At 41.9% G+C, this 25632-nt stretch overlaps 1 pseudogene across 1 annotated transcript; it reads right to left on the bottom strand.

Annotated features, from left to right (window-relative positions):
* On the bottom strand, positions 1-20640 carry LOC116565041 (annotated as a pseudogene). Its single transcript, XR_004275223.1, has 3 exons — positions 20610-20640; positions 19411-19589; positions 1-772 (listed from the first exon to the last, which is right to left on the bottom strand). The product of XR_004275223.1 is annotated as a phospholipid hydroperoxide glutathione peroxidase pseudogene (transcript).
* Between the last annotated feature and the right edge of the window lie 4992 nt (positions 20641-25632).

Here is a 25632-nt window from a genome sequence, read left to right as displayed (position 1 = left end):
CCAATTTGTCTTGTTTATTCCCACAAAGCAGCCAGGGGCGGGGACACCAAGCCAAGCCCAGCGGACCACGGGACCTTCTTCCGAAAGGGTGCACGCTGGGTTTTCAGGTCTGCCCCACCATCAGCTGGTTTGCAGGCAGGCCATCATGGGTGCCAGGTGGAAGGCTCCGGGGGCGAGGGCAGGGGCCTGGACAGGGCTACATACTTGTGGAGCTAGAAATAGCAGGGCAGGTCCTTCTCTATGACCTGGGGCTCCTCCATGGGTCCGCACCACTTCACCACACAGCCATTCTTGTCGATGAGGAACTTGGTGAAGTTCCACTGGATGGCATTTCCTAGGAGGCCCTTGCCCTTGGGCTGGATCTTCATCCACTTCCACAGCGGGTGGGCGTCATCCCCGTTCACGCAGATCTTGCTGAGCGTGTCGAATTTGACGTTATAGACAGTGGCGAACTCTTTGATCTCTTGTTACCCCCCGGCTCCTGCTTCCCGAACTGGGGGCAGGGGAAGGCCAGGATCCGCAAACCACACTCAGCGTGTGGGGCGTGCAGGTCGACAGGCTGAGCGTAGTTCACTTCGGTTTTGCCTCATTGGGAGGCCACGTTGGTGACGATGCACACGAAGCCCCGGTACTTGTCCAGGTTAACCGTGTGCCCGTCAATGTCCTTGGCGGAAAACTTGTGCGTGGAACGCGCACAGCGCCAGTCGTCCTGGGACGCGCACGTGGTGCCGGCCAGGCCCGGATCGGCCAGAGCCCCACAGAGCAGTGCGGGCTTCCCGTTATTTATTATTTATTTTTTTATTTTTTTATTTTTATTTATTTATTTTTTTTTGAGACGGAGCTTAGCTCTTGTTGCCCAGGCTGGAGTGCAATGGCGCAATCTCAGCTCATCGCAGCCTCCGCCTCCTGGGTTCAAGCAATTCTCCTGCCTCAGCCTCCCAAGTAGCTGGGATTACAGGCAGGCGCCACCATGCCCAGCTATTTTTTTTGTATTTTTAGTAGAGACGGGGTTTCACCATATTGACCAGGATGGTCTCGATCTCTTGGCCTCCTGATCTACCCGCCTCAGCCTCCCAAAGTGCTGGGATTACAGGCGTGAGCCACAGCGCCCGGCTCCGTTATTTTAATTTTTTAATGACATGTTATGCTTAGCATCTTTTAGTATTATTACATGCCTTTTATATATCTTCTTTGGTCATAGATTATGACCACTTTTTATTTGGGTTGTTTTCTTATCGTTGAGTTTGAAGATATCTTTCTATATATTGTATACCAGTCCTTTGGAGATATATTTTGTGCAAATATTTCCCCTAAGTCTATGGCTTATAGTTTCATTCTCTGGCCATGTGTTTCACAGAGCAGTTTTTAATTTCAATAAAGTCCAACTTATCAATTTTTTCTTTTATAGATTGTGTTTTTGGTGCTGTATCTAAAATGTTACCACAAAACCAGATTTTCTACATGTTTTCCAGGAGTTTCCCAGTCTTGCATTTTACATTTGGCTCTATGAGCCATTCTGAGCTAATTTTTGTGAAAAGTATAAGGTCTGTGTCTAGATTCATTTTGTTTTGTATGTGGGTGTCCAGTTGTTTCAGCATCACTTATTGGAAAATCTATTTTCACACATCCTATTGCCTTTGCTCTTTTGTCAAACGTGAGTTGGCTGTATTTGCACAGATTTATTTCTGTGCTCTTTATTCTGTTCCATTGGCTTATTTAATTTTGCCAATACTACACTGTCTTGAATACTGTAACATTATAACAAGTCTTAGGTAGTGCCAGTCCTTCAACTTTGTTCTTCTCTTTCAATATTGTGCTGAATTTGCTGAAAGATTCTTTTATCATGAATGGGTACTTGATTTTATCAAATGCTTTTTCACCATTTATTGATAGGATAATATGTTCTTTCCCTTCTTTAGTGTGTGTGTGTGTGTGTGTGTGTGTGTATATAAAGTGTGCATATATAAAGTGTGTGTATATATATATAAAGTGTATATGTATAAAATTTATATATGTATACTTTAGTGTATATATATATATGTACAAAGTGTGTATGTATATATATATACATATATATATACACACACACACTAAAGAAGGGAAAGATCACATTATCCTATCGATAGTGTATATATATATATACACCAAAATCATCTACATTAGGTATTTCTCCTAATGCTATCCCTCCCCTAGCCCCCCAGCCCCTGAAAGGCCCTGGTATGTGATATTCCCCTCCCTGTCTCCATGTGTTCAACTCCCACTCATGAGTGAGAACATGTAGTGGTTGGTTTTCTGTTCCCATGTTAGTTTGCTGAGAATGATGGTTTCCAGCTTCATCCATGTTCCTGCAAAGGACATCAACTCATCCTTTTTTTGTGGCTGCCTAGTATTCCATGGTTTATATGTGCCACATTTACTTTCTCCAGTCTATCATTGATGGACATTTGGGTTCTAAGTCTTTGCTACTGCGAACAGTGCTGCAATAAACATACTTGTGCATGTGTCTTTACAGTAAAATGATTTGTAATCCTTTGGGTATATACCCAGTAATGGGGTTGTTGGGTCAAATGGTATTCCTAGTTCTAGATCCTTGAGGAAGCACCACACTGTCTTCCAGAATGGTTGACCTAATTCACAATTCCACCAACAGTGTAAAAGCATTCCTATTTCTCCACATTCTTTCCAGCATCTGTTGTTTCCTGACATTTTAATGATCACCATTCTAACTGGCATGAGATGGTATCTCATTGCGATTTTGATTTGCATTTCTCTAATGACCAGTGATGATGAGCTTATGTTTGTTGGCCACGTAATATCTTCTTTCAAGAAGTGACTGTTCATAACCTTTGCCTACTTTTTGATGGAGTTGTTTTTTCTTGTAAATTTGTTTAAATTCTTTGTAAATTCTGGATATTAGCCCTTTGTCAGATGGATAGATTGCAAAAAATTTTCTCCCATTCTGTAGGTTGCCTGTTCACTCTGATGATAGTTTTTTTTTTTTTTTTTTTTTTTGCTGTGCAGAAGCTTTTTAGGTTAATTCAATCCCATTCATCAATTTTGGTTTTATTGCCATTGCTTTTTGTGTTTGTCATGAAGTCTTTGCCTATGCCTATGTCCTGAATTTTTTTTTCTTGACAAGGTCTCATTCTGTCACCCAGGCTAGAATGCAGTGGTGAGATCACAGCTCACCACAGCCTTGAACTCCTGGGCTCAAGAAACCCTCCCACCTCAGCCCCCAAATAACTGGCACTACAGGGGCATGTCACAATATCTAGCTAATTTTTTTTAACTTTTTTTTGTAGAGACAGGGTCTTCCTATGTTGCTCAGGCTTTTAGTCTGTTGATGTGGTATATTAATTAATTTAGTGAATGCTGAAATAGCCTTGCATCCCTAAAATAAATCCCACTTGGTCATGAGGTATAATTATTTTTGTATGTTGTTGCATTTCATTTGCTAACAGTTTCTGGAGGATTTTTGCATCTGTGTCCATGAGTGTCAACTACCTTGTGATTTATGGATTTTAAAATGTAGTTGTAACTGTATCATAAAACTGCTTCATGTAACTTGTCATTTATTGTGGATTTATTTATTCATTTTAACATGAAGAACTCAGGATGTTATATTTAATTTGTCTTATCCCAGAATGTAGCAAGCTGTGTGGCATATAGGAAGATATTAATAAATGTTCATTCATTCAACTGATCAACTGAAAAAGTAACCATGTGATAAGTAAGTGCCTATTTAGATCCCTCTCTGTGTATGAAACTGGGCTAATTAATGGCAACACATGGGTGAATCAAACTAAACTCTGTCTTTATGGATATCACCAGACATTACTTGAGACATGGTTAAATTAGAATTGTTATAATTATATCTACTCTAAATCTGGAGCCACAGTCAATGTACAAATTGGCCAAACAACAAGATCCTCTGTTTGAAAGCTAATTCTCTATATTGCAAAGCAAATTTTCAGTAGATAGTCAAGGTATTTAAATAGCACAGATTATAGTTGGAACTGCATCTATAATGCAAACAAAGGGGTTAAGAAATAAAGTTTGTGAGGTTGGTGGATATGGGACTTTTATTTTTTCTTAACTTCTTTAATCAGTCAGTTTAATTTAATTCTTTCCTCCCTGATCACTCTCCTTCACCACTAACGTTTACCTAAACCCCACAATAAACAATGAAATGGATACTCCAAGTATGAGTAAAGCACTGGTAGAAAGTGTTTGCAGTAACAAAGGCAGGACAGATGTGTGTTGTTGGTTTTTCTATTTAAGTGCAATGCAGAACCTTGTCACAGGAATCTGAAGAATAGAGGCAGAAAAAGTAATTCTTTATAAAATGAAAGGATATTGGGTGAGGCTAGTCATCTATAAAGATATGTCTTCAGTCATTATGTCATTTATTGAACAAATGTTGACCAAGTTCTCAGTATGTGCCAGGTAGGCCTTATGGTAAGTGCATTTGAGATGAATAAATCATGATCTCTATGCCTTCAAGAAACACACAGGCAATTAGGAAAGATAAGATATGCACATAAGTAACTCTAACACAGTGTCTAGCGTAGTATAGGTGATCAATAAGTAATTATTGATATTTAATTTAATCAATTCAGTAATTATTTATTGACCATGTATTACTTACCAAACACTGTTCTAGGGGCTTGAGATAGACCATTGAACCAAACAGACAGACAAAATTCTTGCTCTCAAGCTGCTTCTGTTCTCGAAAGGGAAGAATTTAATGGTACTAAGAGAAAGAAGTTGCTAGAACTCAAATGAGAAATACAGATAAAATGTTACTAGCATTCTATTGAAAGACGGTATGGTTACAGTGGATGGGGCAAGCCAAGGAATGTCATCCATGCATCACAGTTCCATTTTGTTTTGTTTTCTGTTCTTTTTTAGATATTCAGAAGAAATGTAATCCAAGAAGAAAGGGACAGATGAGTCACAGTCTCCAGTGAGCAAGCGGGCGTGCATGTGTCCTGGATCCTCAGGCACTTTGTTGTATCTATATGCATTGTACATGTGGCTGGGGGTACTAAGAAAGTTGGAGAGTTAGATGAATGCCTATAAACTTTAAGTTGCATGGCTCTATAGCACGCAGAGGGAAACAAATGATTTTTAAACAGAAGGATGATGTTATTCGAGTGATGTTTCCAGAAAGATGGATGTGGTAGTGTTATCGAGAACTAAAGAAAGGAATTGGAGGCAAAGGCATATTTAAGTTAATTTAAAATAGCAAAAAGGGTGCAGGTGGATCTGTTCCAGTCTCAGGACAGAAGCTGAAGTTTGTACCCACAGACTATGCATCAAAGTTTGTGGTCCTGAAGAAAGGCGCCAAAATACTAGAGAAGAATGTTCCCCAAAGGCATTGCTGGTCCTTCCATGCCTACCTTGATATTTATACATTTCCTGAGGAGATTCTACTTTCTCTATGGAATGATGTTACATAATCACTCAGGAGTTTGACTTCAAGGCCCGCACAATCTATCTATTGCATCACACATGACACAACATCCGGGCTCAGAACAGTCTGTTAAGATGATGACTCTACTTCTGTGCTCACATTTGCCTCTTGGAAAAAGAAGGGCACTCTTGTCTTCAAAATATCTAACTTCTTTTCATCTCAGTAGTTGTGGCTACACCTTATGTCCTTATCACATTAAGCTGAAGAAATAAGAGCAAAGCAGAGGGAATGAGCAGAAGATACCACAGCTTTGCTTAGAGTGCTTACTCTCAGGTGGGGAGAGAAATAGTGAAAATTATTGGAGAGAAAGCAACACTGACAAAGTAGTGACAGACATATAACTGTCTCCCAAAGATGCCAAACAAGAACACACCAAGGCCAGGGGAAGTTGGGAAATAAGAATAAAAACAAAAGACAAAACATGAGGAATAACAACCTTAAAAGACACACACTCACGCAGATGGCTATCGGGTGGCTCCCAGCCATCCCAGTGAAAAGGGTACCAAATTATTAAATTGGTAGATGAAGTGGAAGAACCACCCAGAGCCAGCTTGGGAAGGGCCTCTGACTGTTTCTAAGATAAAGTATCCTGGAGCCTTGGGAGAAAAGACATGGGCACATTTTGTTTTGTTTTGTTTTGCTTTGTTGTTTTGTTTTGCTAAGGAGGCCTCAGATTTCAACTTCTACTTTTTCCCATTCTCTTTTTTCCCATATGCTGTACTACTTTGGAAATACCACTTTTACTGTGAACAGAGGTAAAATTTTTAGCACAATTTTAGAGAATGACATGGCTGAGAGCAGTGGAATGTTTAGAGCATGAAATTAACTTTAAACACTTGGATTGTTTACTCTGTCTTTTCTGTTCCTATTTACTTACTTATGTACATGTGTCCCCTTAGCTGTCATGCTTTTCACTGCCTGGCAAACTCCTGTTCATTTTCCTACACTTAACAGTTGATTTAATTCTCATGAGAACCTCCATTTTCCCTCTCAGGTTAAATTACACCTGACTTTGTCATTCCATGTTATTCCATTCCATGTGTACGCCTTCATTCACAGTGATTACAAGGTGTTTAATATTTTAAGATTTATCTTTCCCTCTAAGTAGACATGAGGGCCAGGGCTATCTGATTCATCTTTGTTTTCCTCATGCAAATAATGCAATCCTTGGTACATGAAGATTGAACAATCTATTTAGGGGCAGACAATATGTACTAATAAAATAAACAAATGAGCAAATGAGTCGGTAGACCTCTTCCCTTCTCTTCCTGACACGATGGGTATAATTAGTGCTTTCTGGGGCACTATGAGGACCTGCCACTCCCATGCCCTATCCTTGTAACTGGCCCCGTGGGAATTTGCCTGGCTTTTGCCATATAGGTCACCGTCTTTTTTGGCTGGAGTGTGATCAGGCCTGGGTGTTGGAAGTCAGATTCGCCACTGAGTCACGGTGCCTCTAGGGATTGTGGTTCCACTCCATGTGTGAAAGGTCTCTCTGCAGCATTCTTTCAAGATGAGGTTTCTAATTAGCTTTCCCTTATAAGGTGCCAGAGGGGATGGTTGGTCAGCATTAGAGCCTACAGATGGGAAAACAGTGGCCAAGAGACTTTGCCTAAGGCTATTGGGTGGGCTGGAGGCTTACAGTTAACATCTGGTGAGAATTTAATGACTCAGTGCTCTACTCCCCATTCAAGGTTTCCTCACTCACCAGTTCTTTTCATTCTGTCGGGCCTTGACCTTAAGAGCATGAAGTTGAATGAGATGTGATTCTGAGACTGCGCTACTGGCTACATTTTGCATCGGTGACAGGAAAACACAGGCTGATGTGACGTTGTCTTTAAATGACTGGAAGAGGACAGACTGCATCTCTGAGTACCGTTGAACCTAACACCTTCGTTTAGGGTTGCTTTCCAGAAAACACATGAGACGAAGCCTAAGAGTTTGCAGAGCGGTCAAGAGATTGAATAATAAGTGAGTAGAAATAGTACTCAGATGGGTTGTGTCTTTTGATTATTCAAAGGACTTTTGTATGCCACCACATGCAGCCTTATAAAATAAAGTATGTACACACACACACACGCACACACACACACACCCCTAGGATAAAATTAATAAATGGTTCAATATTAAAGATTGGAAAATGTGGGAGGAAAACCAAAAAATTGACATATAATGCCATCATCTAAGTACAACTAGTGTTAATATTTAGATGTTTCTCTTTTCTAATTTTATTAAATAACATAGTTCCTAATACAGTAAAAAGTGATAATTAGAATTTTTATTTATGGAGGAGGGTCTGAGATAGCAAGATGGCTAGAAGAGTGGTTCAGGAATGGAAAGAAACAGTAGTTGTGATCACTTAATGTGTGATCTCGCATAGACCTTAAAATTTCTCTTAGTCCTTAATTTTTGCTCCTATAGAAGGGCAGAAAATTTGAAGCCAATGTCAATGCAAGCTCAAAGCCCTAAGTTGAAAGTTAAACATTAAGTACTGAGAATTAATGTGATGAGAAGTTAGTCTACATTCAGCAGACAAAGACACCTAAATACACCCTTTAACTTCAGAAACACGGCCAGGATTTCTATGTATCAAGAGACTGTCTTATGAATTAGTTCCTTACCTGATGCACATTCCCTTCATTACACCCATATTTTCAGGTTATCAAGGTCTAAGAAAGGAAAGGGATGAGATAGCTCCAATGACTGTGAGATGAGCAGATCTGCTATCATTGAAATAAAAAACTAGTCAACGAGGGAAGCATCACATCAACCATCCTACACGAGTAGTTAGCTATAGTATAAAAGGTAGTTGGCCAGGAACAGTGGCTTATGCCTGTAATCCCAGCACTTTGGGAGGCCAAGATGGCTGGATCATCTGAGGTCAGAAGTTCGAGACCAGCCTGGCCAACGTCGTGAATCCCTGTCTATACTAAAAATACAAAAATTAGCTGGACGTGATGGCGCACACCTGTAATTCCAGCTACTTGGGAGGCAGAGACAGAAGAATTGCTTGAAACCAGGAGGCTGGGGTTGGAGTGAGCCAAGACTGCACCACCACACTCCAGCCTGGGTGACAGGGTGAGACTTCATCTCAAAAAAAAGGTAGTTTTCTGCATTCAAATTATCTCCCATTTAATGATTTGAATATACCTATTCTGTAGGCCTCATATTCTCTCCTCTGATGTCCAGACATCACAACAAGAGAACTCTACCTAGAACAGACAAAGACTGCAGGAGATTAAAAAAAAAAAAAAAATGTCCATCCTGGACCAAAGGAATGACTCTTCCTTTAGGGCATGCCTCTCCAGACTGGGAAAGCTAGTGGGGGAAGAACAAAATTAAAGGATATCTGGGTTTTCATTTTTGCCTTGCTGGCCTATGGTTTCTTGAGATTTTCTTATCATAAATTGCCCTCTATTTAGGAGAGAATTTTGATTCCGTGAATTCAGAGAGATCAGCTAAGCTGTGGAAGAAAAAGGTGAGGGCTAGCTGCATTCACTTAGTCCTGGGCTGTGAGCTCTGGGCTCTCTCTGGGAGAGGGAGGATCCTTCTATATACTTCTTAGTGTGTAAGCCAGTCTAAGGTAGAAAAGAAGAAGCTCTCGGGGCAAATGTTCTATCCAGGACATTGGCTGGAGCATTCCTTGTCTTGTATCATATTGCGGAATGGCAGCAAAAGGCAGAGAAAAACTCCGGGGTATAATTTGCAGAAATATCCAAACATTGTTGTCTGAACAAAACTCTGTTGAGGAATGGCGATGGTGATGATGGGATGATCATAATTACTGCTATTGAGTGTATTCTATGTGCCACTTTACATGCATTATTCTTTCTACAACCCAGTAAAAATAGATATTACTTCTTCCATTGCGTAGAGGAGAAAGATAACGTTCATATAGAGCACAAACAACTCACTGAAAATCCCACAGCTAGTTATTAAGCAGGACGGAAATGAGGTTTCCATAGCATGTAAAATGCTGTTCATAGTTTTGTATTGGAGTCTTGGGTTTGGTCCATTACAGGGAAGGCAGGATGCAAATTCTGAAGACTCCCGCAGCTAAAATGTCTGAGCTACTGATCTGAAAAGCCCTCACAGGTAGATCTAACTTAACTGGGTACAGTGAGATGGCATTTTGTAGTCAAGGCTGTGAGCCTGAAGGTTGGGACTGGGGAGAGGTTCAGCCTTCATGAATTGCAAATAATTTTTCAAGGCATCTTCTTAGGGAAGAAAGAGAGTTGGGGGCTTCAGGATGGTGGGGAGAAGGAGCTGCTGTGGGGCCCAGTGTAGCAATAGGAGGCAGATAGCTATTTTCTGCCCGTGTTAGGGCAGATCACAGCTCACTTATTTTCCTTCAGCCTCAAATGAGTTTTCTTTTCTTTTTTTTTTTTTTTAATTTAGAAAAGAGAGAGATTATCTTTAGACAAAAGTGGCACTAATATCCTGCCACCCTGATTAAAAGCGGGATGAAGATAAAATGATTTCTCTATCCCTCACGGCCTACAAAGCCAACGCCTCCCAGGGAAATGGCCTTCTCCCAGAGGCAGCCCAGCTTTTCACCTTTGAAGCTGCCTCTAATCTGTTTGCTTTTGGAGCTCCAATAAGATTTGTGCTTGCTGCCACAGGCTGGCCCAGATAGGCTGCTCATGCTGAGGCTATGGCTGGCTTCCCAGGAGAATAACAATGATAGTTAATTACATCAACCCAATTAGAAGCAGCACCCACCTTGTGCAAGCAAGGCTCACCTGCAGTCTTACCTATGTCTGGCAAAGAGCCCTCAGGCCTTAGAGGGGAAGCTGGTGAATTAGGAGGCTAGATGTTTAGCAGTGACCTCCTTTCAGAACCCTCCTTTCTTGGAGATAAGTGAAGGAAATGGAAAAAGACCAAAGTCTTATACCATAGTTAGCTAAACAGCCTGCAGATCATAATGGTTTTCAGATTATTCTGCTGGTTAGAAACGGAGTCTTCCCTCAACACTTAGTGGATGATCAGAGGTGGAGCTTTATCAGATTTTGCCTTTGGTAATAAGGCCGTGTTTGCCTTGCCTCTAACAGAACACTAAGAACAAAGCCCTCTCTATGGAAGGTGGGAGGTTGACAAGAGAATGTGACAGCTATTTTCCTTGGCTCCACATTCATGTTTTCCAGCCTTTACAGGGAATCAGAAGTGCGGGGTTCAAAGGCTAAATCTAACCACCTATTAGCTGCTTACCTCGGGCAAGTTACCTAAACTTTCTGAGCCTTGGTTTTTTATTTGTTAAGAATGTGTTTAGACCAACTGTAGGGCTGGAGAGCAAACCAGTGACTGCCTGGGAATGAGTCGGAAGGGAATGCTACAAAGGGCAGCGTGGGTGCGTGGGAGGAGCACAGTTCTGTGTGATGATTACAGTGGTGGTCTCTCAGCTCCACGCATTTGCCAAAACCCATAGAAGTGAACCTGGAAAGAATGAATTGTACTGTATACAAATTTTAAAAGCAAATAAATTCTAAAGAGTGATTAAAATAAGAGCGAGGATAATAATACAAGATTTGAAAACACTTAGTATAATAAATGGCTCATACAGGTATCTAAATACATCTCAATTGCTTTCTTTTCTGAGTCTGTGTCCTCATTCATAAAATAAAAGTTAAAATATTACTTCTTAGCATAAAACATGTTATCTTTTTCATAAGTATGGTACAATTATAAGATTTTGAATGGAAACACTTTATCAGTAGTCACGATGTAGCAATTCATTCATTCAATCATGTTTTTTTGTTTTTGTTTTTGTTTTTTTTGAGACAGTCTCACTCCGTCAACCAGGTGCCAGGCTGGGGTGCCGTGGCGCGACCTTGGCTCACTGCAACCTCCGCCCCCTGGTTCAAGCAATTCTCCTGCCCCAGCCTCCCGAGTAGCTGGGACTACAGGTGCGTGCCACCATGCCCAGCTAATTTTTTTTGTATTTTTAGTAGACACAGGGTTTTACCGTGTTGGCCAGGATGGTCTCAATCTCTTGACCTCGTGATCTGCCTGCCTTGGCCTCCCAAAGCATTCATGTTTTTTGAATGCCCTTGTTGGGTTAGGCCCTGTGTTGGGCCCTGCTTTAAAATTTTAACAGAGCCAATCCTTCCCATCCTGATGAAGCTCATAGTCCAGGGAAAGAGACAGTGATGAAAACATGATTGTAATGAATGCTACATGTGTGAAGTTCCAGTAGCTATAGATATATATCTAAGAGGACTCTAATGCAGACTTGGAGGACCAGAGAAAACTACTTGAAAAAAGTATTATCTAAAATGATACATGGAAGGCAAGTAGAAGAGAGGCCCAAAAAGAAACACAGAAAGAGGAAGGGTTTGCAGGCTGACAAGACCACAGAGAGAAAGCTTTAGAAGGGAGGAAGAACAAGGCTCAATGAGGAACAAATCATCTTTCAGTCTGGCTGGGGCCAGGGATGGTTCATTCTGAAAATTCAAGCCTTAGACAGGGTATTGAACCAAGTGACCACTAGAGAGCTTTCCACTCCCATGGGTACATAATTTCATAAAGACTCTTGGCTCCTTCCTTGTATTCATTTGTAGGCAACTGGGTCTCAGTCCTTTGCTTTTCCTCTGGTATTTGGATTAGAACTTAGGAGAAAGTCTCTCTATTGAGCAGTATGACCTTGTATGTTCCCTGTGTCTGCCTTAATCTCCCAGGTTCCAGCCTGCAGTCTTCACCACCAGATAGAAGGTGACAGGAGTCATGGAGAGGATTCAAATCCTCTAAGCTGCTAGATGATGTCAACCCAATTGCCAGAGACAGCACTATCTGAACGGTGATGCCCCTCAGGTATCTGCACCTGTGTGGATCTGGGTGGAATTCTTTGATGTGACATTTGACTGGCAGAAGATCTGCTCCTCCCTGCCTCTTTTGTCCGCTTCTCAAAAGGAAGCAGTATCAGCAGTAGGGCAAAACTTCAGACAATTCACAAACAGCTACTTTCTCCAGCCCCAGCCCCTGAACCACAACAACCTCTGCCTCTAACCTCCTTAGTTCCTCCTTTAAAACCCTGAGACCTCCTCACAATCTAGATTGTGTGCCTGGCCCCTGCCCTATGCTTTATTTGTTCTGGTTCTTGAGAATATATTGGTTGTTACATAGTGTAAATATCATGACTTTGGAGGACAGAGGACAACTGATCAGATGACTACCCTGGGAAAATCATTTTCTTTTTCTGGGTTGCTATGACTCAATGAAAATAAAAAAAGATTATCATAAAATGAAAATGTAGAGTTACCAGCTTTAGTCATTTCTAAGGTATCTTCCACTCTTAACTCTCCATGATTCTGTAAACTGTGAAGAAATTCAGATTTCCATATCTGAAGTCTGAGTAGTGAGTGCTCATCCAAAGAAAGGAGTAAATAATCTGCATCTGGATATGAGTAGGAACTTCGCCAAATCTTAGACTAATAGAAGCACAGAGCTGGGAGTGACATGGAGTTCACCCAGCAGGACTTTTTGGATGCGTTCTGCAGAGCTTTAGGAAGACCAAGGAAAAAGATGAGAAGGGGTTAGCAGATAGGGCTCCAAATTTCTGACTCTTGCTTCATTCCAAGAAGCTCTGACCTTTCCTGCTTTATACAGTGATAGTCTGCCTAAGATTTTGTTTGACAAAATATTTCTGGGTCTGGGGGACGAATCCTAAAAGCCTTATATCCTCACTTGACAACTTACTCTCAGTAGAGCCTTGAGTATTTACCTCCCAACCTCTCTGAGCCTCAGTTTTCTTGTCTATAAAGGGAACCAATCATACTGGCTCTCAAAGTTTTAGAGCAGCACAAAGCATCCAAGAAAATGACTAGCATGAATTAGGAGTTTGATATCTGTTAGTTGGATCTTAGTCCAATTTATGATTACTTCCTTAATGTGGAAACCAGTTTCCCAGAGCTGTTCTGTGAAGATTGAAGAGGCTGGTAATCACACAGAGATACACATGAGCACACACACACAAACACACACACACACACACACACAAACCAGGAACTGCCAAGAGGATATTTTAACAGGGACAATTACATCTGCAACACTTGCCACGGCTGCATTACCAAACAAGGAGACAACAGCAAAATCCTATTCAACCACAACAGCAGAAGCAGATGGCTCTGATAATCACCGCAACACCGTGGATTTGGTTACTGCAGAATAACTCGGTGACCTTACTGGGCACTGTTTCCACACAGTAGCTCTACAGGGGAAGTTGAATAACCGGTCTTGTTCCTCACACTCAGGGTGTGGCAGCTGTAGTGCTTGAAGTGTCTGTTTCAAATTTAATCATCCATTCCCTTCCACACTCCCCATGCACCCTAAAATGGTGGCCAACTTGTTGCGCCCACCAGAGACGGCGTTGCAGTAGGCAGAAAGTTGTGCGCCTGGTGAAACTACTTTCCATTTCCGAAAACGTGGTACTTTACTAAGTGCAGCAGCCTAGAACTTAGATCTGTCTTCTCTTAAGCCTTCTGTTCTCATATGACTAATTCCAGAATCCGCCCACTCTGGGGGCCATTAGGCGGGTAGAGGAAAGATTTCCAGGCAGTGTTCTCATCACAAATTGTATCAGCGCAGGGCTTTGTAATCAGATGGGGATTGACTCTCTTCCAGGCTGCCAGGGCAACATATCCCTGGGCTGAGGTTCAATCCTAGCCCTGTAACTAATTGACTGTGTCAGCTTAGCTCAGTCACCTGCCTTTTGTGTTTCCTCACCTATGGAATTCTCATGTTTGTTGTACATATTTTTTCCTCAGTTGGAATTTGCACAATGCTTCTCTTTCTCTTGTTATTGTTTCTTGCTTTCGGACCCTGTCTATCAACAAATTTGGATTCCAGTTTATACTGGTCATTGGCTCCCAGACTTTGAGAGCACAATTACTATAGTAAGTCTCGAAGAGTTTTGAAACTAATGCCTTCATTTTTCACTTGGAGAAAATAAGAATTAGAGTAAGAGAGTAATTTTCTGGGTCTCCCAAATGCTGAGTGATTAAGCTAAGATTTGTGACTTTCAGTCAATCGTCCTTTCCAATGTGTCTGTTCACTTTTTCATTTAATTGCGTGTACATTAATTAATTACTCATTTAATTCTTATGCATTTCTTCTCTGTGTCATGTAATCTTTTAAACTGTGGAAATATAGCAATGGATGAAATCCCTGCCTTAGAAATTGTATTCTGGGCAGAAAGAGGCAGTCAATAAATCAAAGAAGTTAGGTTACACATAAGATGTTAGATTGTACTAAGTGTTATGAAAAAATTAAGCAGAGAGAGCGAGTGAGAATGCCAACTGTTGTAGAGAGAGGTCACGGGAGACCTCCTCATGAAGGCGATGTTTGATCTCTGCTTGATAGACATGGAGAATGAGCCACGTACACACCTCAGGGAAAAATGGCTCAGGCATAGTAGACAACAGTAAATGCAAAGCCCTGAGGCTGGAGCATGCTAGGCAACAGGCATGTTCTAGGAAGAATACGGAGGCCAGTGCCACTGCAGCCAAGCAAGCAAAAGGAGAGCGTACAGGAGATATGAACAGAGGTAGCTGTTTCAGGTGTTGGTGGCTGTTCTGATGACTTAGCCAATGAGATGGAAAACCAATGGAAGATGTTTGAGCAGAGGAATGACATCCGCTAGTGTATGTTTACGAAGATTACTCTGGCTTTTTGGTTGAGAATATACCAAAAGAGGACGAGTGGAAGAAAAAGAAAAGCTAGGAGGATACTTCAGTAATTTAGCAGAGAGAGAGATGATGCGGGCTAGGACCAGAGAGTGGTGATGGCACAAAGTCCACTACCATGGATGGCAGAGGAGATGGACATAAACTCAATAATTAGGGGTGTGAGAAGGGTCATGGGAGGGGAAGGAAGGGAAGGTCTGGACTACTCTGCAGAGAGATCGAACTTAGTGTAGGAGTACGTGGCAACAGGGAAGGCTTCCAAGAGGAAGACATCTTCCAGACCTAAGCCACTACATCATGTAGAGTGACCAACTGTCCAGGTTTGCCCAGGATCATTCTGGTTTTGAGGTCCCTCAGTCCCAGGAAAAGCGAGATGGGTGGTCACCCGCTGTCAGTTTCCTGGTGAAGTCAGAGTGATGGTGAGAGGATGAGAGTGTTCTCAGCAGACAGAATAGAATGTAACATCGAAGAGACAAGAAAGGGCCAAGCCGAAGGGTAGGGAGTAACGAGGGGGAAGTGGCAGCATGCAGGGTTGAGGGGGTAGAGGGTGCCAGTGTGAGAGTGTAAGCCAGAAGATCTCTGGGATCTGTTTCTACATCATTGGAAGGGTTTTAAGCAAGGAGCGTTAAAACAAACAATGTTACCTGCCACCTCAGTTAATTTACCCGTAGAAGAGCTATTAAAAGTAATTTATATGTTTTCAGGTAAAGAAAAAGATGATAAGCAAGAAATCAATAAACAGAGTAGGAAGTACATCTATATGAAAACATTCCAGCTCAGCGCTAAGTTGCTCCTTGGAAGTCCTTATGTGCCGGAAGGTCAGATTCCCTATGAAAGCAGTTTGTTTTCCCTTGTTTCCCTACTTGCATCACCAACATCATTATTTTCTTAGGTGCAACATCTCAGAGTCATAATTTTTACCTTTTCTTTTTGGTGCCTCTGACAGCCTCCAAGTTCTGCTTTGTTTTTCCTTCAGGATGTCTGCTTAATCCTTTCCTCTCAAGCCCCACTGCTGCAAGCCTGCCTCAGGCTTCTCACATGCGCCTTGGGTGGACCAAGGAAGGCAATCAGTACCATTGGATACCCCTGGGTGTGGGCAATGGCAGGGTGTTGTCTTTAGAGGTCTACAGCTGATATAAAACCAATTCAAAATCAGTGTGCTTTGTATTTTTTCTATATCCCAGTAATTGCAGACAATGACAAAGATAAAATAATCTCCTTCCCACTGGGGCAGACTACTCCCAAACTCACTCCCCACCAAGCCTTGATGAGTGTAACATTTCCTTTATTGGTATCCCTGACACTTGACCTTTTTTCCTCCCATCCTTCCCATGTGGCTTTGCTAAACGAACGACTACAACCTATAATCACCTGTGTCTAGCTCCCCCGGACTTCAGAATCCTCCCTGAAGTTTATAGGATCAAGCCCCGATACCCCAGTTTAGCTTTCAATCAAGCCCTCAGTATCCTGTAGGTAGCCTAACAGCTGTGACTTTTCCTTTTAACTCTGCATCCCAAGCCGTCTTTTCCAGGGGAGTCTGTGTTACAAAATTTGCTGTTTCCTGCTGTACTAGCAGGGAGGAAAACCAGTTTTGGATCCCAGCACTACCCCTGACGGTGTGAGCTTAAGCAAGTCACTTTCCCCCTAAGAGCTTTGATTTTCTCATTAGTAAAATTAAGATAATAATACCTATAGAGCTGAAGTCACAGGGTTACAGTAAGGGCAAAATGACATCATGGTTGTGAAAGCAGCTAACCAACCAGTGAACCAGGAGGACTATTATAAGCAGTAGAGGTAATACTTGTCAGAGTAGTGACTGTCAACAGTTAGTGTTGGTGTTCCTGGCAATGCAAGACTTACTGTTTTTTTTTATGTTGTCTATTTCATCTCTTACATATTTTATCTTTACCTTTCCATATTATACTCATCATTTAAGAAACAACTCTAGACTAACTTCTTCCCGAATACTTCCTGGGTCACACCAGCCTACTGAACTGAACTCTGCTGTCCTCAAAAACCTCCAAAACGTACACTTTTTGCGTTCAGGCAGGTACCGCATGTATCATTTTAGATCATGTTCCCACCTGGACTGTAAGTGCAACACCTCATGTTTGTTTAGCATTCCTTTAAATGCTGAGAACATGGTAAATGTTAAATCAAGACTTGCTAACATGAACAAATGAATGAATGCATAGAGGCATCTTTTTAATTTTGTAACCCCTCCCAGCAAAATATGCCAATAGTGCCCTCTGCTGCTCACTAACGATTCCGTGTTTTTTACACAGTTGAAAAGCAAGAGACGGAAAGCTCAGTAAAAGGAAATAGGTAAAAATTGTATCTTTCAAAGTAGCACAAAGTAGCTGTAATGTCACAGTGCAGATAGAAAGCTAGGCTGTCAGAAGGACCAAATGAGGTGGCTGCAGAAAAGATGGGCCTCTCTCTTCCGGACTGCTGATTGATCACCAGCTGGGAGTTAAAAACTCTCAATTTTGTGCTTTTATAACAAGTTTCTCTTCTCTTGTGCCCCTGCCCTAGCAATAAGTGTGTTATTTATGATCAGAGACTATTTCTAAAGGTAACTGTATGAAAATTAACTTCAAAGCTTCTGAGGTTGATCAAGAAATAATGCATTTGAAAAAAAGTTATGAGGGCAGGTAAAACATTGCCAGAGAATTCACGGTTCGACTCATTTTCCTTCGTTGTGGGTGTTCTGATATAGGCACAAGTCATTGTCTTTTAATGATCACCTGCTTTGTGTTTGGCTCTTTTCTTTCATAATCTCAATTAAACCAATCTTTCCTTCCCAATCTCTCTCCTCTTCCTTCTTTCCCTTCCCTCCTTCCCTCCCTCTCTCCTTCCTTCCTTCCTTCCTCTTTCTCTTCTCTCCTTCCTTTCCTTCCTTTGCTTTCTCTCTCCCTCCTTCCCTCCTTCCTTTCTTTTCTCTCCTTCATTCTTTTCCTTCCTTCCCTTTTTCTCTCCCTTTTTCCCTCCCTCCCTCCTTCCTTCCTTTTTTCCTTTCTCTTCTCCTCTTCCTTCCTTTCCTTCCTTTGCTTTCTTCCTCCCTCCCTCCTTCCTGCCTTCCTTCCTTCCTCCCTTCCTCTCTTTCTCTTCTCTCCTTCCTTCACTTTTTCCCTCCCTCCCTTCTTCCTTCCCTCCCTCTTTCCTTCCTTCCTTCCTTCCTTCCTTCTTTCCTTCCATCCTTTCTCCCTTCTTCCTTCCTCCCTTTCTTCCTTCCTAATCTCCATATGTTGGCCAGCCTGGTCTCAAACTCCTGCCCTCAAATCATTCTCCAGCCTTGGCCTCCTAAAAGTGCTCAGATTACAGACATGAGCCATCCTGCCTGGCCAATTAAATCTCTTGATAATTTATGAAATAGATATTACCAGCCTTTTCTGTACAGATGAAGACACTGAAAATATGTGCATTAAAGTCTAGTAAAAGGCAGAAAGGGCTGCAAGTCCATGTAACACGAAGTCTGCACTCTTCTCTGCAGTTCCATAGGTTCCCAGGATGGTTTTCTAAACTAGGAGTCAGAGGACCTGGTTTGGAGTGCATATATCTACCACTAACGTTTCAGTAAAGTTAGGTAATTCACATCCCTCTCTGGGCCTCCATTTCTCCAGCTCTAAAATAAAGGACACAAGGCCAGATGCTTTCTAAGGCCCCTACCAACTTGGAGTCAGTTATTTACAGTGTCCTTCATTTGCTAAGCTATAAATACAAAGCACAATTGTGGCTGTGATTCTTCCTTGGGGTCCCTACCATGGACTTGATCTTCCCTGTTTAAGGCGCTCTGATGGGTTAAACCTTGACCTCAGATCAACAATGAAAAGCCCTCTGTGCTGAGCTTCATAGTCATTCAAATTTCATTTTACTTAATTTGTAAATCCTTCTACATATAAATGACATGTTTTGACCACAGAGTTCAAGGCATGGTAACATATTTTATGCTGATTCTGAAGGTAGGGCAGTTTTAAGTCTTGGCATGCCAATTTGTCACATTTGACATTTTTGACAATCAGCCTTTAGCTGGTAAGTGGGTTGGTGGGCATTGTGTCCCGGGTTGATGGGCACACCCTGATGGCTCACAGGGACAGCCATCTCCACAGGGTGCCTAGCCTTTGAAGTGGCTCACTCAGTCTTCAAAGCTAACTTCCTGGTACACAGAGCAACATCTGATGTACCTTTATTACCCTTAGAGGCAAAAAAAAAAAAAAATCACTCGGGAGCCAAATGTCTGGAAGGACAAATCTGTACCCTGTGCTTAGTCCTGAGGCCTGGAAGTTCAGGGAAGCCTGAGAGTGCTCCCTTTGAGGAAACTAGGGCGTGTTCGAACAGAGCTTTAATCACGTCTGACCGACTCAGGGCAGTGGCAGCAGCCATCTTGCTGAACGTGTAGCCTCCTCCTGAAGGTGTCACCTCCTCCTGGATTTCCACTGGACGGTGGAGGAGTGGGTGTTAGAAAGATATCTAGTGTTAGATAAGTTTCTAATAATTCCTCCTGTTTCCTAGTTATTCAAAACATCAAAACTGCAAAATATTCTTAGAGTTCAGCAACTTTTTTTTTTTTTAACTTGAGGAACTTAACGTCTACTGACTTTGACTTCTGGCAAATTATTTGTCTGTTCTGGTGGGTCCCCCGCCCCATGTGAGAACACTAATCACATCTATTGGGATGTTGTGAAAAGCTTAGTGAACCCAATGCTAAATGATTAAGGAAAGCGGACTACTCTCCCAGAAATCTTCACTCTGTCTAGGCAAGGGAGCTTGAACAATACTCCCATGCCTGTTCTTCCCTTAATACTAAGTAGCTAAGGGTGGACTAAATTGTAAATTAAGACCACTGAGAATCCAGCTGTCCTAAATGATGTTGTTACACCTTTATCTTGGATGCTGAAGGGGTGAAAACTTCCAAGTCGTCTTTATGTTAGCTTCAAAGAAATATAACTGTGGCTCATATTAACATGTGAAAAAAAAAAAAAAAAAACATGTCCTGAAATCCTGAACTTTAAATATCATAAAAATTCTAGCATCTATGCAGTAAGTGTTGCTAAACACTGGATATCATAAGAGACCAGAATATTACTCCAGTGACCAGAAGCCTTGAAGTCGGCTTCTGAGCCTCAGGGACTCTATAATTTATTCTACATTTAAGTAGTCTGGTTGCCTAAGACCTTCAAAGGCATTTGCAAAGTTTAACAGACCAAGAAACAGGTACAGAGAACAGAATGAGGGTGCTTGGCTATTTGTTGCTCTATGTCCTATTTGACCCTTTGGTTTTAAATGAGGTAAATTGGCCCAATTAACTTCTGTTGGAGATGGTTTGCTTTCAATGATTCCTTCTGTTCCTTGTTTGACATTGGAAAAGATGTCATTAGCAAAGCATTACGTGGCTTTCTGGCTTTATTAAAAGACTGAACGAGTTTACCAAAAGCTAAGCTTTTCAGACAACATACCTGTGGGCTGGAATACTGCCGTTACTCCCATTTCTGATGTGAAAGTGTAATAATCTGAGTGAAGTAGATTGGTTCCAGGTCATGCAGGGTAGAAAGTTTCATGGACTCGTGGGCAGAGGGATATGCTGCTGGTAGAGCCAGTTGACTTTCGTCTGAACGATGAATTCACTTCAGCTTTTTCTGAGAGTAGCTACTCCTTTGCTTTTCAGAAGGAAGCTCAGTCCTTCAGGGCTTCACACTACCCACTTGAATCACACCACCCCTTGCAAGGGCATACAATAAAACTTACTCTTTAACTGGTATTCATTTGGATTTTCACAGCACTCATTAAACTGCTTTCCCAAGCGTATCTCATTCCACTCCACCCCAAAACACCAACGTTACGAACTCTCATTTTCTCTGAAGGCTCGATCTTTTAGATCCCAAGAAATCGTTCAGTTCAAATGCAACACTTTCCAGTTGAGGACACTGTGAGGCCATGTGAGGCCATGTGTGTTGATGGCAGATCAGGCATGCCACCCAGCTTACCTGTCACCTTCTCTCCAGCTTTTCCCTACCAGCAACCACTTGTTTCCCGCTTGCATGGTCTTTCCTCCTACCTGTCACAACCCTCTGCCATAGCATTCACCTTACTTTAAGTGGATCATTTGTTCACACCTATGTCTTCCAATGTGAATTCCTTAAAAGAATGGATAAAGTTTTATTTATCTTTAAATATCTCCCTAGGCCTACTGCCACACGGCCACTCAAAAACTCTCTGAGAAATGAATTCATAAATGACCAGGGCTTTCCTACGTCACCTTCTCTGGGCCTGTTTGTTTTTCCTATTGACACAATGAAGATGGTATTGATGTGTCTCTCAAGATAATTACGTAGTTACATAGGATTGCTACGTGCCTCAAGACCATTAAAAAGCTTTATAAAGCCAACCATGATTACAACCTTTGAAACAATGGAATATACAATTAACGCGTAGAAAGAGACGAGACATATCAGGTAATGCTTATTGTCCATTCCCTAGTTCTGCCTCCACCCGCCACCAGAAGTAACTCAGAGGTGAAAACATAAACTTAAGAGAGGAGGGTTTACCTTGGGTCTGGATAAGATTATTAGGACCGATGCCGTCACACTGCCACCATGCGGGAAGGCACCTAAGTCTGTTGAGGGGGCCCAAGCCAAGATTCCCGTATAAATAGGTAACACCCAAATCGCTGTTGAAATAGAGACTCAAATGAAGAAGGCACTTGGCATTATCTATTCAAATTCGATTCACTCTTCAAAAGCAGAAAGTCTCAGATCATCAGAAGAGGGACTGCTAAGGCAGAAAGACAGTCAAACTCTGGTCCATCCTGGGTCTCCTCTGTGGCCATTCTACCACATAAAAGAGAAGGCACAGCATGTCTTCTTCACCTTTTCTTCCCCCTTCTCCTAAAGGTACCATATAAAATAACTAGAACAGATGTGTCATATGTTGACTAAATGGAGCATTCATTTAGATTATCCTCCCCAGCAATGTGTCAGGAAAAAAAAAATGATAGGAACATCTTGTTTGGTTATTTTTATTGCAGGCCCTTAACAAGATTTTTGAAGCCAGAGGTGACTCATTAACCCAAGTTTTCACAGCTGATGCCATCTATTGTAGAGTTGAACAGAATCAATAGTCAGATTGTTCCCAGCTTGACTTTGGCCTCAGAGGTCAGCAGTGGGCACCGAAAACACTGAATTACAAGGAGGAAGCGCTAAGGGGGAAGCTCTGACAGACTGAGTCTGCAGCTTCACCCAGCAGTGAGCTCAATGAGTGGTTGATGTTACCTGTTTTGATGTGTTTGAAGAAATGAACCAGGTCCGGGAAAAAAAAAAAAAAAAAAGTCTATATGTCTCCTGTTGGAAACAGCAAATTATCTGCGAGTAGAGGATTTGTGGGTGGGCAATTAGAACTATGTGAGGACGTCACTTCACGTCAAAGGCTTCTTAACAGGAGGCAGAGAGGGCTTGTGGTGTGGAGCTTTTGCCAATGGCTCCTGTTTCCCTAAAGAGTTCTGGATGTGAGAACAGGTTAGCATTTTCCCACTTCTCAGCCGTACCACTGTCAGTCTGCTCAGAATGTTGATGCTTCGGAATAAGGAACTGGTGAGGTGGCCCCCATTACCTCTTTTCCTGACGTCAATGAAGGAACCATGCCCTGTGGCTCTCTCAGGTGAAATAATTCAGCATTTGTACTTCAATTAGAATGCATAGGTATATATTACTAAATAGTACTGACTCAAACCATGGCTTCTCCTCAGCTGAAGAAGTGCCAAAAATGTTAGGATGTTAATGATGAAGAGTGCATTAAGTCTTCAGAGTGCATTAAAACTGAGATTTCCTTGTCAAACAACGTACATTCGGGGCTGTGAAGAAAGCACTTCACATATCCACAGTATCACTCTGTTCTGTGTCAGCTTTTTCTAAAGAAGAAACTTAAGTTCCAGATTCTTGTTGCCTTTGAGGGAGAGAAAAATGATACCTTACTAGAACCTTTTTCCCTTTTGTGAGCGTCATAAAAGCCATTCAAGGCTCAGGGTGTGTCTTCGAAAGTAGGGCTGAATCAAATTGAATAATACAACCCGTATTCAAGATATCACAGAAGAGAGAAGAGGAAGCATGCCACCATACATGCCTCAGCAGGAAAATAAAAGAGGAGAAAACGTTTTCTTGATTTTGTAAAATCAAACTTTTAAATTCACATTAATTTATTATTTTATATTTCATATGCCTAGGAGCATGGTGGGGGCAGAAACAACCGTGGTGCTCTTTTCTCCCTTCTGACCCAAATGACTATGCTTCTGGCTCAGACCTGGACACTCCGAGCCGAGTGGCCCCAGGTAATCACCTCACTCCACTGCTCTCCATGTCCTCATCTGCACAATGGACATCGCAATCCACACCCAGAATGCCTCCTGGGTTTCCCAGTGTGCGAACATGTTTTGTGTTGTAAGCATCCAAGGCCATAATATAGGTGAAAATAAAAGCTTTGTGAGCCGCAAGGTTTTCATACAAGGGAAGGATAACCACCAAGACCAGTGGTGATTCCTCCAATCACACAGATGAGAAGTACTATTCATTCACATTGGACTGCTCAGCCTAGGCTGACTCAAGCATATTGAGCACTTTGAGTATTAGAAAAGACACGCTTTCTGGAAAGATACACCCTGCACGTCCATAGATTGGTAAGCAAGTACTACCATCTCTGGGCAAATAGAATAAGGGAGCCCTTCCTCCAGGCGGCCAAAGCCCTGTGCCAGGGTTCCAGCCCCCATGTACACTCCCACAAGCATTCTTGCAAAACCAAGTTCAACAGTCCTGGTTTTAGCTCTGGCTCTGTTCCTCAAATTCTATAACCATGGGATCATCTTTACCACGTCTAAGCCTCAGTTTCTACCCAAAAAGAATGGCGAAATTGAATTGTGATTTCTACGCCCTCCTTCAGCTGTAAAAGCAACAAAAATCCTAATGGGCTCTTCCATCCTTCTACACAAGAGATTATGTACTACACAAACTGCAATTTCTAAGCTTAACTTATTTTTTAAGTCCTCTGATGACACTCCCTAAATATTTGAATGAAATTATGTATGGTTTGATGTGGAGCAGATTAAAAGGTAAACGCTTTAGTATATACATGATGTTTCAGGTGTAAAGCAACATGGTTAACCTGCAAAACAGGAATAACTACCCATCTATTGAGGCCTTCACCCACTTTCTGTGGCCTGAATATAAGAATCAGTGATGAAGTCCCTGCTTCTCCCCTAGTGCCCATTGCACCCAGGAAGTGGGAACTTTAAGGCGCCAAAGACTGTTTCTTTGTTGATACCTTGTTGCCAGAAAACAGAAATCAGATACTCACCCAGATCCTCCAATCAGCAAATCTGAGTGCCAATAAGCTCTTCACAGTGGGAGGACAAACAAATAGCAATCTACTTTTACAAAGGTCAAGAACTTTTAGTCCTAAATTTGGATTTAAGGTTTTAAAAATCAGGTACATACATAAAAAACCTATTAACGACTCTCAAAATGTTAGCAGAAATAAATTTGGCTGTACTGGTGACTATTTCAAACATTAGTTTTGGTTTCTCTTTTTCTTGTTTGTTTTCCTTGCTTTGTATTTCGAGCAGGAGGGATTATCTGTTACAATCAGTTACGTCATTTTTCAGAGAAGGAAACTAAAGTCCAGAAAGGGAAAGAGAGTAGCTGCATGTCATACAGCAGAGCATATTGATATGGCCGTGGGTATAATCCAATGCTCTTTCTACTGTCCCATGATTAAGTTGCAACCAGAATGTTCAGTAAAAACACAAATGTCACATACATCACTAACTCAAATTTTCAATTTCAAAGGATGAATGTTCTTACCACTAACCAAGATTGTCAACGGCAGAAAGTGTTCCCTCCACCGCTGCCCAGCATCAAGACAGGTGACCTCCCACAGGTTAATGGCAAAGTCTCCCCTAGGTTAGAAGAACCTCAGCCCCCATGAGCTATGTCATTGTAGTGTCTTCTTGAGAACTGGGACCCAGAACAAGCATTCTCTGGATCAATGCCCTGTTTTGTCACCATCTCTGTTCTTCAAGAGCGATGCCCCCGCCATTCCTGTGCCACTGCACCTGCCACATTAGTCATGTCCCAGCGTTGCCCCTAGGTGGTCCCAAAAGCCCCTGTGTAATTACAAAACCATTCCGTGAAGATTAAACCAAACATTTGGGAGAAGAAAAATAGATGCCACATATTAAAATAAGACTCCCTTTATTAAATCAGACACAAGCATGAATCTGCGTGCCAGATAGCAGCAATGAGGAGGGGACCCCAAATATATGCAGATGACAATTAAAACCAATCAGAAGTTTATTTTTCTTACCTAAGTACAAAACACCACTTTTCATCAGTGGACCCCACTCCCAGGCAACCTGGCAATGGTGCGTGGATCCAGGTAGTATTCAAGATTTTCTTCCAAAGTCACTGGAATGAAAAGCCATTCTACTTCAACCTC

This window comes from Sapajus apella, unplaced genomic scaffold (assembly GCF_009761245.1).
Source record: "Sapajus apella isolate SASKATOON/1434 unplaced genomic scaffold, GSC_monkey_1.0 scaffold38, whole genome shotgun sequence".
Classification (NCBI taxonomy): domain Eukaryota; kingdom Metazoa; phylum Chordata; class Mammalia; order Primates; family Cebidae; genus Sapajus; species Sapajus apella.
Note: the sequence above shows the minus strand (reverse complement) of the source record. Positions and strands in the feature narration are given on the sequence as shown.